This window comes from Schistocerca gregaria, chromosome 4 (assembly GCF_023897955.1).
Source record: "Schistocerca gregaria isolate iqSchGreg1 chromosome 4, iqSchGreg1.2, whole genome shotgun sequence".
Classification (NCBI taxonomy): Eukaryota; Metazoa; Arthropoda; class Insecta; order Orthoptera; family Acrididae; genus Schistocerca; species Schistocerca gregaria.
Genome location: NC_064923.1, coordinates 218959257 through 218977700, shown reverse-complemented (window position 1 = coordinate 218977700; position 18444 = coordinate 218959257). Strand labels below are relative to the sequence as shown.

At 43.1% G+C, this 18444-nt stretch overlaps 1 pseudogene; it reads right to left on the bottom strand.

Moving 5' to 3' along the window:
- Positions 1 to 10354: 10354 nt before the first annotated feature.
- Positions 10355 to 10472, bottom strand: LOC126268271 (5S ribosomal RNA; annotated as a pseudogene).
- Between the last annotated feature and the right edge of the window lie 7972 nt (positions 10473 to 18444).

Here is an 18444-nt window from a genome sequence, read left to right as displayed (position 1 = left end):
TATAAATATAGTTCCCTCTGTCTGTACGGTAGCTTCCTTTCACGCTTACTGATTGCGATAGAAACAGTCCATCACCATGGAAGCAACAAGAAACGAACGATGTAAAGAGAATGCAATGTACGTTAATCATTTCTTTTTTATCGTTGCATTTGTGCCTATTTTAATTACTGCAATTGCGTGCCCAAAAGACAATAAGGAAAGAGGAAATGGGTATGTGAATGTTTGAAAAGAAGAACTACATACTCCATATTAATTTACTCTCTAAAATCCGATATCCCTTGCGGCAAAGCATTAGTTAATAAAGTGTAGCGGGACAATGTTCAAAACATAACTGAAAATACGTTCATTAAATAGAGATAAGAACATCTATGACTGGCGTGTCATCTAAAGTCGACGTACAATTTTAAAATATTAGAAATAGGGAAATGAAGTAATACAGAACGCTGTGCTTGTAACGTAGTTGTTGTTCTACATCGTTTAGCTCTGGTACTTACAGGGTCACAGAGAAAGCATCCTAGATTTTGGAGGGAAAAGCCGTAATTTTAATGGTCATCACTACAACAGAAACAAGAAGCACAACTTAAGGAAAAATAATGTAATGTATGTTCCAGCTCATAAGTAACATTGAAGTAGATAGTTCCTGTGACTTAGTATGGCTGGAGGTTACATTCGACAACCGGAATAAATTAATAACTGGCTCCTTTTACCGACCTCCGGTCGCAGATGAAACAGTTGCTGAACATTACAAAGAAAATATGAGTCTCATCACAAATAGGTACACTACTCCATACAATTATAGTTGGCACTGACTTCAATCTACCTTCCGTATGTTGACAAAAATACATTTTCAGACCCTTATTGTAGATAGAAAACAACTTCCGCAATTGCTCTAAACGCTTTTTTTTTAATTTTTGAACAATTAGTTCACGAGGCTATTCAAATTGTAAATGGTTACGAAAACACGCTTGATTCACAGCCACAAATAATCTTGAGGATCAGGACGGATACAGGGATTACAGTCGTAGCGAGGCTCAATTCCGTAACAAAGAAATTCACCAAAACTAAACTCTAAATATATCTGTTTATAAAAGCAGCTAAAAATTCGGTTGGCGTCTTTCTAAGAGACATTCTCCAATCCTTCCAAACTATGTAAGTGAACACCGTATGTGACTTATGTTCAAAGAAATAGTATCAACAGCACTCGAGAGATTCATACCAAATAAATCAATAAAAGACGGAACTGATCCCCCGTGGTACGCGAAACACGACAGAAAGCTGCTGCCGGAGCACCGAAAAAGGGACGTATAATTTAGACGAACGCAAAATCTTCAAGATTGGCGAACGTTTACTGAGGCTCGAAATGTGGTGCGGATTTCAATGCGAGGTGCATTTAAGAGTTTCCACAACGAAACTCTCTCTAGAAATGTGACGGAAAATCCAAAGAGATTCTGGTCCTATGTTAAGTAAACCAGCGGAAACGCTCAGTAGGTAAGTACAGGGTGTTTTAAAAATGACCGGTATATTTGAAACGGCAATAAAAACTAAACGAGCAGCGATAGAAATACACCGTTTGTTGCAATATGCTTGGGACAACAGTACATTTTCAGGCAGACAAACTTTCGAAATTACAGTAGTTACAATTGTCAACAACAGATGGCGCTGCGGTCTGGGAAACTTTATAGTACGATATTTTCCACATATCCACCATGCGTAGCAATAATATGGCGTAGTCTCTGAATGAAATTAGCCGAAACCTTTGACAACGTGTCTGGCGGAATGGCTTCACATGCAGATGAGATGTACTGCTTCAGCTGTTCAATTGTTTCTGGATTCTGGCGGTACACCTGGTCTTTCAAGTGTCCCCACAGAAAGAAGTCACAGGGGTTCATGTCTGGCGAATAGGGAGGCCAATCCACGCCGCCTCCTGTATGTTTCGGATAGCCCAAAGCAATCACACGATCATCGAAATATTCATTCAGGAAATTAAAGACGTCGGCCGTGCGATGTGGCCGGGCACCATCTTGTATAAGCCACGAAGTGTTCGCAGTGTCGTCTAAGGCAGTTTGTACCGCCACAAATTCACGAAGAATGTCCAGATAGTGTGATGCAGTAATCGTTTCGGATCTGAAAAATGGGCCAATGATTCCTTTGGAAGAAATGGCGGCCCAGACCAGTACTTTTTGAGGATGCAGGGACGATGGGACAGCAACATGGGGCTTTTCGGTTCCCCATATGCGCCAGTTCTGTTTATTGACGAAGCCGTCCAGGTAAAAATAAGCTTCGTCAGTACACCAAATGCTGCCCACATGCATATCGCCGTCATCAATCTTGTGCACTATATCGTTAGCGAATGTATCTCGTGCAGCAACGGTAGCGGCGCTGAGGGGTTGCCGCGTTTGAATTTTGTATGGATAGAGGTGTAAACTCTGGCGCATGAGACGATACGTGGAAGTTGGCGTCATTTGGACGCAGCTGCAACACGGCGAACGGAAACCCGAGGCCGCTGTTGGATCACCTGCTGCACTAGCTGCGCGTTGCCCTCTGTGGTTGCCGTACGCGGTCACCCTACCTTTCCAGCACGTTCATCCGTCACGTTCCCAGTCCGTTGAAATTTTTCAAACAGATCCTTTATTGTATCGCTTTTCGGTCCTTTGGTTACATTAAACCTCCATTGAAAACTTCGTCTTGTTGCAACAACACTGTGTTCTAGGCGGTGGAATTCCAACGCCAGAAAAATCCTCTGTTCTAAGGAATAAACCATGTTGTCCACAGCACACTTGCACGTTGTGAACAGCACACGCTTACAGCAGAAAGACGACGTACAGAATGGCGCACCCACAGACTGCGTTGTCTTCTATATCTTTCACATCACTTGCAGCGCCATCTGTTGTTGAAAATTGTAACTACTGTAATTTCGAAAGTTTGTCGGCCTGAAAATGTACTGTTGTCCCAAGCATATTGCAACAAACGGTGTATTTCTATCGCTGCTCGTTTAGTTTTTATTGCCGTTTCAAATATACCGGTCATTTTTGAAACACCCTGTACCTTTACTGCGAGACAGTGACGGTAATGTTACTAATGGCAGTGCCACTAAAGTGGAGTTATTAAATGCTGGTGAGGGGGAGGAGGAGGGGGAGACAAGGGACATCGTGGCAAATGTCCGGCGTGGTAAATGTCCGCACACCGTATTTACTAGTTTCAGCAAGAGCCAATATGACCAGGCGCTGTGATATTAAATCCAAAGACGAGTTCGATGCTCCTCTTCGTCGTTTCGTTTCTTCCTGCAATATAAAATCTATTTACGTTCCAGACGTGTTTTGCCTTGTATTTTAAAGATATCTTCTGTTGACTCCTGGAACAAACAGTTTTTGTTTTTACTCGCACTTACAGATTCGAAACAAAAAATGGTTCAAATGACTTTGAGCACTATGGGACTTAACATCTGTGGTCATCAGTCCCCTAGAAGTTAGAACTACTTAAACCTAACTAACCTAAGGACATCACACACATCCATGCCCGAGGCAGGATTCGAACCTGCGACCGTAGCAGTCGGCCGCGCTTCTGGACTGCGCGCCTAGAACCGCTAGACCACCGCGGCCGGCCGAATCGTAACAGTTCACATCATTACTATAGCATGAATAAAAAGTTCACGAAAGAAAGAGTTTTGCTGCATTGTGACATTGAAATAAGTCTATGGCGACAGATGGAAATTTGTGGCGACTTCTCGTGGGAATGCAGTAGCGTCCGAGCGAAGAGGGGGGGGGGGGGGGGGGGGGGGCAAACGCGCACGGGGCAACAATCCGAATCTAGTGCCTTTTTCTGCTTGTGAGTGTAGTGTGGCAGCCCTGTATCTCAACATTAGAGTTTTTACGGTATAAGAGTCAGGTGTGTTGTGTTCCTGGTTTGCGTTTTGAAGCTTTAGAGATACGAGGTGAATTAGTTTTTTGGAACTTGCGAGCTAAGTGTTTGCCACGTAATTGACAGCTATCTGTCTGCTATAACAGGATCTCAAAGAGTTACCAGTATCTCGCATATACGTACATAACCTAACTCTCACTTTAAACTTACTTGTTAGTTTAACAAGTTGCCATATACGGCAGCTGATATCAGATCAGAAGCCAACGCCTCGGGGCAAAGATCCTACAAACTAGTAGAGGCAAATAGTCCGCATGAGTAACTTTGCTTCAAAACGTTTGCCCTTTCTTTCTTCGGCTTTGGTACTGAACCCATAAGTTTAGTTGACATATTTAATGTACCTTAATTTATAGTTTACTGTTTCACGTCGAGTGGTTCAGAATAAGGTTAGTTCAACTTCATGTTACAGAAAATACGAGAGAAAAAAACGTCCTCCACGCCGTCGTCTTCTGAAACGTTAGAGGAGGCTAAGAAGCTAATAGAAAATGGATTTTACATTAGAAATGCAGCTAAAAGGCTTGAATGTAATGAATTCACATTACGCAAAAGACTTAAAGCAGGGTATGGCGTGGCATCATTGCGTTTCGTTCCAAGAAGATGTTTTCAGAGTCAGGAAACTGAATTGGCAGGGCACTGTGTAAATCTGGATTCTATGTGCTATGGCCTTACGATTAAACACTTCCGATATTCAGCATATCAGTTTGTCGAAAGTAATGGCGCGAACCACCCGTTTAATAAAGAAACCCGAGTGGCAAGAGAAGACTGGACTCACTCAATCATCGCTCGTCATAACTTAAGTTTGAGGCAACAGGAGAAAATCAATATCGGGAGGATAACGGGATGCAATAAAGCAAAAATAAAACTTTTTCGGCGACTTTGAAACTTTACAATCTAAATGTAATTTTCCGCCCCATCGAATCCATAACGAAGACAAAACAGGAATACAGACCGTATCGGGAAAACTGCAAATAAGTGTGCCAAGAAAAGGCCAAATAATAATAATAATGTAATGTGTTTCCGTGTGTTAAAGGGTTTTGCATTTAAATTAGGGTTATGTTAGTGTGATGTTTTGATGTTTAATACGATCAGCATGATAGAGACAATGACAATTTTCTTTGTGTGGAATTTTGCCCCATAACTGTAGGATGTTTACTCTAGGCCTGGGGCGAAGATCCATTTTCTTTTAACATCTTCTTCTTTTAATATCTTTAAATATAGCTTTATTACATCATTTAACCTCTAGAGTACTGAAGGTTGGTCCGAAGTCTGATTTTATCGAAACTGATATTCACAAGCGATAAGGGCACAAATAAGTAAAAAATACAGAGAAAAATTTTATTTTCATTTTTACATATATTTTTCAGATGATATCATACGTGATACCTGCAGTCTATGTTAATACAAAGTAATATATATGAGTGTTACAACAAAATTATTCTTAACATATAAAATAATCCTGTTTTTGTGTGAGAAACGTAACATAAGGTCAAACTCACTTCATGTGAAAAAGAACAAAACAATTTCTTGCTGACGTAAAGCACAGGAACATTTGACATGTGCTGCATCGTACAAACGTTAGACCTCTACAACACTCAACCTGCATTTTGATCTATTTCTCTCTATGTTGTTCATCATCTGAGGCATGTAAATGTAACCGTAGGCTTCCGCGGCCGTTGTCAATGTCAATAAAATTCTTCTGGGTTAGAGACCGCATTGTCATTTATAAAATTCCAACGTTTCGGCGTCTGTTGCAAGACGCCTTCCTCAGGGTGTGTTGCTAACTGCTGAATGAGCGCAAGTGTGGGTACATATATACTATGGAAGAGTGTTGTGATTGGATGTGAGGGTGAGGAGGAAGGGCACTAGGAGTTAATTTTATTGGCGTTTGCATTGCGTCTTGTTATTGGCGGAAATAGGCGTTTTCCATTGGAGTTTCCTTTACTGCCTGCCATTGGTGGAAATCGGCGAATAGGAGACTTAGCGGCGACTGCAGCATAGCGTTGTTTACTAACTGCCTAGTATCGACTAGGCCGCGTCAGCGCTCTGTGTACCATCCTCCGCTGTGGCCTACCGCACGCCTGTTGCTTTGCGCGAGCTGTCCTTCCGCAAAGCTGTCACGGCAGGCAGCCAAGACGCTGGAAGTCTGTACCCGTCTTCTCTGTTCATATTATCGGGTCGCTTGGCTATTTCTATAGCCTCTCTAATCTTCCTCCTCAAACTAAACGGCTGTTTCGCCAGTACCCTGGCCTCTCGAAATTCGATGTTCATCCTGCACTGCTCATGATGTTCTGACACCGCTGATTTGCTATATTGTTTGAGGCGGATATATCTTTCATGTTCAGTTAGCCTCGTGCTTATTGGACGCCCAGTCTCACCTACATACACCAGTCCACATTCACACTCGATTTCATAAACTCCGGCGGCATGAAGCTTGTCAATTGTATCTTTTGTCGAGCCCAGAATGTCTTTTATTTTGTTGTTGCTACGAAAAATCGGCTTAATACCTGCCCGACGGAGAATTTTGCCCAGACGTTCAGTAACCCCTTGTACATACGGTAGCACGGCGGTGTTCTGTGCTTCGTTCTGTATTTCCCTGTTGCCCTCCTCCTTCGGCGCCATGGTTTTGTGTATCAGCCTCATGTCGTAGCCATTAGCTCCAAAAATGGTCCTGAGGTTCCGCAGTTCAGCTTGCAGGTTGTATTCATCGCTGATCCTGTAGGCTCTCTTAGTTAAAGTTCGCAGGGCCGAATTCTTTTGCATAGGATGGTGGTGGGAGGATGCATGAAGGTACCTGTCCGTGTTGGTGGGCTTCCTGTAAACTCTGTGTCCAAGCTTCCCGTCTGGCTTACGATAAACTTCTACGTCGAGAAAAGGCAATACCCCGTTCTTTTCAATCTCCATGGTAAAATGAATTTTGCTGTGCTGCTGGTTAAGATGTTCGTGGAAGTTCTGAAGCTCTTCTTCTCCGTGTGGCCAGATAACAAATGTGTCATCCACGTATCGTAGCCAGCATTCCGGGCGTAATGGCGCGGACTGGAGTGCTGTTTCTTCGAATGCTTGCATAAAAATATCTGCTGCAGCGGGCGAAAGAGGGGAACCCATAGCAACACCGTCCGTCTGCTCGTAAAAATCTCCTTTCCACCTAAAATAGGTGGTCGTCAAACAGTGGCGCACTAGCTCGCTGATGTCAGGTGCCATGCGTTCCTCTAAGATGTTCATGGTGTCCGTCACGGGTACATTCGTGAACAAAGATTTCACGTCAAAACTGACCATCAAATCCGTATCAGAGACACGCTTCTCTTTCAAAAGTGCTATAAAATGGGTGGAGTCCTTGACGTATGCATCTGTATGTCTCACTAAACGTCTAAGCTTCGGAGCCAATTCTTTCGCTAATTTGTAGGTCGGCGAGTTGATACTACTCACTATCGGCCGTAAAGGGAAGGCTTCTTTGTGGATCTTTGGTACCCCATATATTCTTGGTGCCTGTGCCACCTGTGGAATGAGTCTATGGGTCGTGTCAAAATTCATCCTGGTTTGCTTCAGCAGCGCTTGCGTCGATTTCACTATCTTGACCGTCGGATCCCCCTTAAGTTTATGGTAAATGGGTTCCTTCAAAAGATCCTCCATCCGCTTATCGTAATCTACTGTGTCCAACACTACGGTGGCATTTCCCTTATCCGCCTGTATTATCACAATCTGGGAGTTGTTCTTCAGCTCCTTGATGGCCTGACGTTCCTCTTTACTGATGTTTTGATTCGGAGGCTTTGCGTGAGCCAAGACTCGTACTGTTTCTTGTCGGATCTTCTCTGCTTCTGGTTGTGGTAGATGGCGTACCGAGGCCTCCACTGATTCGATAATGTCTTCTTTCGGTACTAGTTTTGGTGCGATTGCATAGTTCATCCCTTTCGCCAAAACTTTTGTGGCTGCATCGCTCAAGGTGTGGCTGGAGAGGTTCACCACTGTTCGTCGCGTATCCAAAACTGGTCCTTCATCTCTTGTTTTCCGTTGCAATTTGTCGAACTTCGTCACCTGTCGACTGGTGGTACATTCACTTGATCTGGCAGCTTGCTGGAAGGTTAACCTGTCGACCTTGTGCCAGTCTTCCTCATCCAGTTTCCCACTCAGAAAGAGGTGCAGTTCACACAGTTTTATGTTGTTCACGTCGAGGCTACCACGAATGTGACGGATCCTTTCCCGCAATAAAGCTTTGCTGGCCTGTGCACAGATATTCCTGGCCTTGTACGATTTTATGTGGGACGTCAGCCGTAAAAATGTTGGTACTACATTGGCATCCCTACATCTCTTCAGGAACGCAAGATCATTCAGCAGTTTACCTCTTTTCAGCCTCAGTGATTCGAGCTGCCTGATGTTTGCGTAAATCTCCTGCCCATGCAGGTGCGTTAAATGTAACCGTAGGCTGCTGTGACAGCTTTGCGGAAGGACAGCTCGCGCAAAGCAACAGGCGTGCGATAGGCCACAGCGGAGGATGGTACACAGAGCGCTGACGCGGCCTAGTCGATACTAGGCAGTTAGTAAACAACGCTATGCTGCAGTCGCCGCTAAGTCTCCTATTCGCCGATTTCCACCAATGGCAGGCAGTAAAGGAAACTCCAATGGAAAACGCCTATTTCCGCCAATAACAAGACGCAATGCAAACGCCAATAAAATTAACTCCTAGTGCCCTTCCTCCTCACCCTCACATCCAATCACAACACTCTTCCATAGTATATATGTACCCACACTTGCGCTCATTCAGCAGTTAGCAACACACCCTGAGGAAGGCGTCTTGCAACAGACGCCGAAACGTTGGAATTTTATAAATGACAATGCGGTCTCTAACCCAGAAGAATTTTATTGACATCTGAGGCATGTGTTTAGCATTTGACACCCTGAATGGCAAAGGAGGTAAAGCTTTTGGTGTTCTTGCCCGTTTTGCTGGTGGGCCTTCATCATCATCATCACCCTCGTCATCATCATCATCATCATCATTGCTCGAGTCTGATCTTTGCTCATGTTCTGACACACCATAGAAAATAATATGTGTTTTCTCATAAATTTATTACTTTGCGTTGCTTATATTCTAGCCAAGCTGCTGCAACAGCAAAACCTATGTAGTGGTGGATCACACATACTGTCCATTTGTTAGTTCTGCTTCTCATTGCGTATTTTCCCACTACCCTATCCAGGAAGTCCACACCACCCACATATTTTTTATATTTCGTAACTGCATTTGGTCTATGAATTTGGACATAAACCTTATCTTTCTTTGACCAGCGTTGAATTTGGACAGTGGAATGAACACCAAAAGCAGAAGATGCAACGTAAATAGGTTTATTGTCAAACCATTTCATTGCGGCTATTTTTTCATCACTCCTTACATCCTGATCAAAAGAACTTCTGCCCTCCTTTTTTAAATCTAAATCTCTCTTGAAATTTACAGCTTTTGGAAGACGATTAGCCATGATAATCCCAGTTGCTAAGATTGGCCCTTGAGCTAGGAGACTGTCTAGTAAGGGGACTGATGTGAAGTAAGTATCTATCAACGTATATAAGTGACCCAGGTGGCAAGGAGTCTGAAAGCTTTAGAACACCGCGCCCTCCAATATCAAGGTTGTCAGGTACTGGAATTTTTCCAGACGTGATATGTTTACCCTTTCCTCGGTATAGCAAAAAGTCGAGTGATATACCGTTGGATGTAGCTAGTACAAAGTTCTTCAAGCCAATTGGGTGAAATTTATTCCTAACGTCCTGTCTTGTTCTTACTTGACCTGTAAAGGGTATCATCTATTCATGCATGAGTTGGTCGGGGATGATTTCGAAATACATTTCTTAGTCTGTCGAGGAGTGGTCGTATCTTTCAATAACTATCTCTTGGTTTGGTTTCCCCTAATAGAGCATTATAAATAGCCAGTTTCAGATTATTTCTTATCAGGTAAAACCTGTCCCTGCTAATTGTATAAGCAATCAGTGGAGAACGTGTTCACCTTTCCCAACACATTCTCAATCTAGGGAACCCCAGTAATGCAATCAGGATACTAACCACACCCCCCACCTAAAAAAAACTTTCTTAATTCTGCTTCACTACAGTCCATTAACTTTCCTGTTAGTGTAACATGACGTAAGTTTATATAACAAGCCATATCATCAAACAATGTTTGGTCAATATTTTGCGAGAAATACTCAAATGGTGACTTCACAGGTGAAATTTCTAAAACGAAACTAAAAAACTTAACTCCTCTCAATAGGCCAAGAAGGCCCAAAGGTACCGACCGGGCCCCGTGTCATCCTCAGTCCACAGGCGTCACTGGATGCGGGTATGAAGGGGCACGTGGTCAGCACACCGCTCTCCCGGCCGTGTGTCAGTTTCCGAGACCGGAGCCGCTACTTCTCAATCAAGTAGCTCCTCAGGTTGCCTCACAAGATCTGGGTGCAGCCCGCTTGCCAACAGCGCTCGGCAGACCGGATGGTCACCCATCCAAGTGCTAGCCCAGCCCGACAGCGCTTAATTTCGGTGATCTAACGGGAACCGGTGTTACCACCGCGGCAAGGCCGTTGGCATTTGGAATTTCAGGTGTTGCCAATTCTGGATTAAACGTAGAAATTAAAGTAAAATAACGTAAATCTTTGCAAACTATACGTCAAATATGCCATACAGATTTGTATCTAGCAACTGCTTAATCTGTCGTGTGTCTCCATTTTGCATCTCTGTGTTGGATCTTACTCAAAGGTAACCCATCGTCATCTGATTCTGATGATGACTCATCAGCTGCTGGAGTTTGTGGTCTGTCAACTATATCAAGCTCATCTTTTCTTCAGACAGCTAAAATTCACAAATATTTGGATCTTCCACTGCCAAAATTTCCGCTATTTCTTCATCAGTTAGCCCTACAGCAGGGAAAATGGGGTTCATTATTTTCATTAAAGTAATACAATAAATACCCAATACATTAACATGTAAGGGAAACACGTAATTTAATACAGGATAATGACAGCAAACAGAAGACATTTAGCAAAAACTGAAGAAACAAACACACGCGCCACTATAACCAAGTAAACAGTGACAGCAGATTTATAATAATAGAGTCCCGAGGTATCAGGGATGATAATTGCAATTGAGTAGAACATTTTGTTCATGAAGAGTAGTTTCTCGGTAGAGGTATTTATTTACGGGATAAATAAACCATTTGCGAATATAAATATGCTTCTAAATGTGTGTGAAATTGCAAAAGATAAGAATATTTACCTTTTTTGGTTCCCGACATGGTGCCCTTTCCAGCTGCAGCTGCCACCTGTTGATGGCGTGAAGAAGTTTAAACAAATGACGAACAGAATGCGCTGAATGAATACTCTGTGATACCGGCAGCCGCTCTCGCTAGAGCGGTCGAAAAACAAGTGAAAAAATGTTAAGACAAGAGATGTCAGATATGATACCTACGGACGGCAGAGGATAAGTAATCTTGGACTTATGGTATCGTGTAAAATACGATTTTAGGTGTATGGTATACAATTTTTATTGTCATGTAACCAGAAAAGCGGAAGGGAAAAATAGGGAAGTCTTAAGTGCGCACCTTTGCTCCCGCGTACCCTAATGGCCAGGGGACACTACTCCGTAGAGAGCGGCGTATGGCAAATTTGGGCCGGACGGGACACGTGGCCGGATAGGTGCGACAGCTCACATAAAGAGGGTTCGAATCATGGTCTGGCACAAGTTTTCTTCTGTCGCCATTGAGTTAGTTCAATGCCCAAATGAAGCAAAAGTCGGAAATTTCTTTGGTCAAATGTGAATTGGGGAGAATGTAGCTTCTCCGCTCAACGAGCAAACTGCACCCACTATGTTACTGTGTAGCCATTCAGAATGTGTCACTGACTATTTGAAAACTATTGAAGTTATCTACTACGTCATGCCATGGCTTCCGTGGGACACAATGCGCAAAAGCTCTCATCTCAACATAAAACTCTTAAGCGAAGTTGACATTGTTTTGTTTGTTTTGTTTAGCTTCAGGGCGCAAAAGCAACTGGGGTCATACGTGCCCAAGCCAGAACTGTAGGACACGAAGATAGAGATGAGTTAAAAAGCGACTATATGTCAGTCTCAGTTGACGTAATAGGAGACAGCTAAAAATAGGCACGTGGTGAAAGGGAGAAAGAAGACACGGAGGTCCAAAAGTAAAAATTAAATGGCCTTCTCCGTATTGCTTCGGCGGATAAAAAGTAAAACGCAGTCGACAGCCCGTGCTTCATTCGCTAAAACGGCTGGTAAATCAGGCGGAAAACCCAAGGTGGAACGTAAACGGTTAAAAAAAAGGGCATTCCATCAGGGAATGGCGGACAGTTAAAATTTTGGGCGCAATGTGTACAAAGTGGTGGGGTAGCTCGACTTAGCAAATGACGATGGCTAAAAAGGCAGTGCCCAATACGCAGCCGAGTTAAAATAATCTCCTCCCGGCGTGAGGGCCGAGAGGAGGTCGTCCAAGGCGCTGGGAGGGGCTTAATGAGCCGGAGCTTATTCCCGTGAAGAGAGGACCATTGACGATGCCAAAGGGACACCGCCTCTTGACAGACGGCAATGCAGAGATCATCGGAGGGAATACAAGAACATGCTGCTGTTTCTTTTGAGAGCGAGGTTCTCAGCGGCCTTTGCCAATGTTTCCATAGGTATGCAGAACCCTCGAATCGGCGAGATGTTCAATGAAACAACTGGCGATTCAAGCTATATCGTATACCTCGACGCGAACAACTTATGCGGAGATGCTACACAGCAGTCTCTGCTTACTGGAGGGTTTCGATGGCTTTCTCGTAAATAACTCACCTGATGTAGAATATGTATTAGGGCAGACTTGGCGTATTCTAAGAGTTTGCTTGATATGCGCAGCGATTTGCCATTACGTCTAGAGCACTCTAGTGCATCGAAAGTGTTCGATAAGAGAACAAATACACTGCATTATGAAAACCTCCAGCAATGTTTCAGTATGGGTATGAAACTGATTAGAGTCACTCGTGCTATTAAATTCGACTAGTCATACTGACTGAAGAAGTACGTTGGTAATGTTGTTGTTGTTGTGGTCTTCAGTCCTGAGACTGGTTTGATGCAGCTCTCCATGCTACTCTATCCTGTGCAAGCTTCTTCATCTCCCAGTACTTACTGCAACCCACATGCTTCTGAATCTGCTTAGTGTATTCATCTCTTGGTCTCCTACGATTTTTACCCTCCACGCTGCCCTCCACTGCTAAATTTGTGATCCCTTGTTGCGTGCATTACAATCAAGAACACTCGGCATGCTATAAGATACGGTTTTAGTTGGTGATGACGCTGTTTCATTAACACCAATAATTATTAACATTAGCAGTAATAATTATTAACATTAGCAACAATAATTGTTGAAGCAGGCCGCATTAAGAAGAGAATGGTTTGCAAACTACTCTCTTGAAGATAGATCTGTACAGTGGGAATATTTCAAAACTCTAACATATGTGAATGGGGAGCAGTGCAGCGACGTTTTAAATAGATGAACTGAATAAAGAATGCAGCTTCTTGAATCTGTATAGCCTTCCCTCCTGTCAACAATATTCTTTAACAAGGAGTTGGCCAACTCGAACTATGGGATTATAGTCTTGTAGATTAGAGCCACAGCTAGAATTACACTTGCTTGTATTTTTTGTTAATTCAGTTGTATATGTGCTCCTAACTCAGTAAATTTTGCCCTGCAGCTCAGATATTGTCAAACCATCTATGTTATGATCGCACATGACGGTCTCAGCGGCAGCAATATGTTGCTTATTTTTGTAATCAGCATCATTGAATTCCACAAACACGTGTGCAAAGCATAGATATCCAAAAAGCGAACGTTATTCTCTGTTCCCCACTTCATATTTCAGTTTGTCTTCACTCTACGACCACACGTAACCTCAAAACTCATGCAACTAGTGTCGCCGAAGTTGGAACACGACGAAAGTGTTTAGTTTCAGCGACGAGTTGCGCAAGCGGGCGGTGCGCATGCGCAGTGGCTGGTAGCGTAGTTGCCTGGAACCTAGTGTCGTCGTGTAAACCAGGCTTTAGTAAGACCTGTGTGCAACACAGTGTGACTACTTCTAAGAGGCACATTTTCATAACAACAACTTTATCACTAACGTTTATTTTCAACTTTTTATTTTTCCGCCAAAACAATAACATTACAAACTTAATTGAATAAATGCGCTAGACAGAAGTAATACAATGGACAAAACTATAAAAAACTTAACATACAGGCATTTGCTATAACATTAAGTTGTGTAATTTGTAAATTTATATACATTACATTTTGGAATGTGTAATGTATCTGGAATTATGGTTCGTAACAAAAACACATGGTCTTTTGCTGATTAACATCTGTTAAACCTCAACTTTGGCGACACTTTCTCAATTTCTTTCCAGAGAAAAATGCATAATTTGAGCCGGCCGGAGTGGCCGAGTGGTTCTAGGCGCTACAATCTGGAACCGCGCGACCGCTACGGTCGCAGGTTCAAATCCTGCCTCGGGCATGGATGTGTGTGATGTCCTTACGTTAGTTAGGTTTAAGTAGTTCTAAGTTCTAGAGCACTGATGACCGCAGAAGTTAAGTCCCATAGTGCTCAGAGCCATTTGAACCATTTTTGAACATAATTTGAGACAAACAATGAAATAACTTTAGAGACTTGTCTTTGTAGTCCGGGATAGTGCTGTTGGGATAACATTTTGTAAGACCTTGTAAATTCTCGGACTGGACAAGCAGGTCACTTAGCCGGGTGCTACACTCTACACCGATTGGCTCAAGCTGTGGGTAATGAGGAGGTAAATCGGTTACCAAAAGCGAGAACAACGTGACAAATAAATCGAAACGAGTCTTCAGTGTGCAAAGTTTTGGGACCTGTACGAGTAACTCATACTGAAATGTTTCAAATATTGAAAGGTAGTCAGTCATGTCTGGTCCAGAAAGTAACTGCCTTGAGTTCTGGAAAAGGTGTCATGTCAAGAACTTGAAGCTGACTTTTTATCAGGATTAAGTTCTGTTTGATAGCATCAATACCGCCCGCCACATCTGTTGCGAAATTATCCTCCCCTTGCATTAAAAGTATTCATGAAATCACGTAATTTCTGATGTCGACCATAATAGATTTTCTCGCTACTTTACATACCTTTAACTTAGTTTTTTTCCTAATGGCCGCCTTAAGTTCAGTAAGGCCATCCGAAGACCAGTATCAGTTGCAAAGCGATTTAGAAAAGATTGCTGTATGGTGTGTCAGGTGGCAGTTGACGCTAAATAACGAAAAGTGTGAGGTGATCCACTTGAGTTCCAAAAGAAATCCGTTGGAATTCGATTACTCGATAAATAGTACAATTCTCAAGGCTGTCAATTCAACTAAGTACCTGGGTGTTAAAATTACGAACAACTTCAGTTGGAAGGACCACATAGATAATATTGTCGGGAAGGCGAGCCAAAGGTTGCATTTCATTGGCAGGACACTTAGAAGATGCAACAAGTCCACTAAAGAGACATCTTACACTACACTCGTTCGTCCTCTGTTGGAATATTGCTGCGCGGTGTGGGATCCTTACCAGGTGGGACTGACGGAGGACATCGAAAGGGTGCAAAAAAGGGCAGCTCGTTTTGTATTATCACGTTATAGGGGAGAGAGTGTGGCAGATATGATACACGAGTTGGGATGGAAGTCATTACAGCATAGACGTTTTTTGTCGCGGCGAGACCTTTTTACGAAATTTCAGTCACCAACTTTCTCTTCCGAATGCGAAAATATTTTGTTGAGCCCAACCTACATAGGTAGGAATGATCATCAAAATAAAATAAGAGAAATCAGAGCTCAAACAGAAAGGTTTAGGTGCTCGCTTTTCCCGCTCGCTGTTCGGGAGTGGAATAGTAGAGAGATAGTATGATTGTGGTTCGATGAAGCCTCTGCCAAGCACTTAAATGTGAATTGCAGAGTAGTCATGTAGATGTAGTATTCACTTTCGTTTGTCAGAACGAACTTCATCATGTCATCCTTATGGCTTCATCAGAAGACAACTGCATCATATCGTCTCTGTGGCTGGTTTTGTAATGTTCTTCCAATAAATGTTTCTCCAGCTCGTAACAGTGCCATGGCAGACTAAGCATTTTTCATGGCCTTCAAACCATGCGAAAAGTAACGTAATGCCCATTCAGCATTTAATGGTGTGCCTTCTTTTTCTATATTTGAACAAAGTGTGTAGGCGCCACAGTATTTCTGACGTGGGAAGTAAATCTAATTAAACACAACTGATTTGTTGTTGTGGTCTTCAGTCCTGAGACTGGTTTGATGCAGTTCTCCATGCTGCTCAATTCTGTGCAAGCTTCTTCATCTCCCAGTACGTACTGCAGCCTACATCCTTCCGGACCTGCTTAGTGTATTCATCTCTTGGTCTCCCTTTACGATTTTTACCCTTCACCCTGCCCTCCAGTACTAAATTGGTGATCCCTCGATGTCTCAGAACATGTCCTACCAACCGATCCCTTCTTCTGGTAAAGTTGTGCCACAAACTTCTCTTCTCCCCAATTCTATTCAATACCTCCTCATTAGTTATATAATCCACCCATCAAATTCTCAGCATTCTTCTGTAGAACCACATTTCGAAAGCTTCTACTCTCTTCCTGTCCAAACCATTTATCGTCCATGTTTCGCTTGCATACATGGCCACACTCCATACAAATACTTTCAGAAACGACTTCCTGACATTTAAATCTATACTCGATGTTAACAAATTTTTCTTCTTCAGAAACGCTTTCCTTGCCATTGCCAGTCTACATTTTATATCCTCTCTACTTTGACCATCATCATCTATTTTTCTCCCCAAATAGCAAAACTCCTTTACTACTTTAAGTGTCTCATTTCCTAATCTAATTCCCTCAGCATCACTCGATTTAATTCGATTACATGCCATTATCCTCGGTTTGCTTTTGTTGATATTCATCTTATATCCTCCTTTCAAGACACTGTCCATTCCGTTCAACTGCTCTTCCAAGTCCTTTGCTGTCTCTGACAGAATTATAATGTCATCGGCGAACCTCAAAGTTTTTATTTCTTCTCCAAGGATTTTAATACCTACTCCGATCTTTTCTTTTGTTTCCTTTACTGCTTGCTCAATATACAGATTGAATAACATCGGGGAGAGGCTACAACCCTGTCTCACTCCCTTCCCAAAACTGCTTCCCTTTCACGTCCCTCGACCCTTATAACTGCCATCTGGTTTCTGTACAAATTGTAAATAGCCTTTCGCTCCCTGTATTTTATTCCTGTATTGTTAGCTTACGGTGACAAGCCGACTGCCTCGCTCGAACGGCGTACAACTGCAGCCTCGATTTTCCTTCCTCTGTCCCAGTGGCCACTGCGCTCGGATGTCTAGGTAGCAGCGCGGCCGGAGAGTCGGGCACGTGGGGCGCTGTTTAGCCAGGCCTGATGTAGGGAATCTCCATTGCGCGCGCTTTGAGACTGGTTTGTGCAGAGAAGATGGGAAAAGCGCATTGCTCCGAAGCGTGTCCGCCTGCTGTGGCAGTGGCGTTTCTGCTTTGGTGTCGCGACTTGGCAGTGGTTTGGAAGGCATACAGCATGCATCTCTGCTGTCAGTCTAAACGTCAGAAGAAACAGTTGAAAGAAACTGAGAAGAAATGTCATGCCGTTTGTTCTATTCTGACATTGGCTTGAGATGTTGTTCTGCGTAATAAGAGATTTGTCACCTAATATTGTTGAATATGAGAACAACCCAATTCAGAAGAGTTCTCTTAAAAGCCAGTTACGCCATTTTGTAGCGAGTTGGCGTAGATGTGAACTCTCTTACAGCCCGCGACTTTCTGCAGATGCCGAAGAAGTCTCACAGGAGAAGTGGTGGCACTGCATAGCAGGTCCATCGCATCAAGAAAACACGAGAAGGGGACCATAAATCTTAAATAAAGTAAAAGTGCTCATGAACAACGTCTGGGTGACAGATCGTCACTGAAGTTGTTGGTTGAGTTACAACCCGCAACTTGAGCTCCGAAACGTGTCATTTCGCAGCCAAAGGTGAAGGACATGCATAAGAGGCGCTGAAATAAGAGCGCATTTGTGATAATAAAAATATTTTTGAAGAAACAGCGAAAGAATGTAGGACGTTGCCTACAGCAACCCGAAGTAAACAACGAGGAAGATGTAGTTGAGCACTCGCTGTGGTGTCCCTCACTACAGTCACGGTATTTAAGCAGTAATTCCATGGTTTGGTAAAAGCCAAATAAGTGTGAATTGTCACACCGGAAGAGATAAACGAGATTAGTAGAACATAGCAACCACGTTAACAACAAGGAACATTTACGTGCTGAAATAACTGTCGACACCTTAAGCGGTCCCTTGACGGTCAATAATACTGGACAGTCATACTGTGCAGTATTATTGACGTTTTCCACAGGCTGCCCAATAATAATGTGTTTCGGAATGTTGACAATAGAGAAGCTGCTGCTGTCATAACTTTTTTGCAACAGAAAAGAAGGTGGAAGAATAGTCATGTCAAAC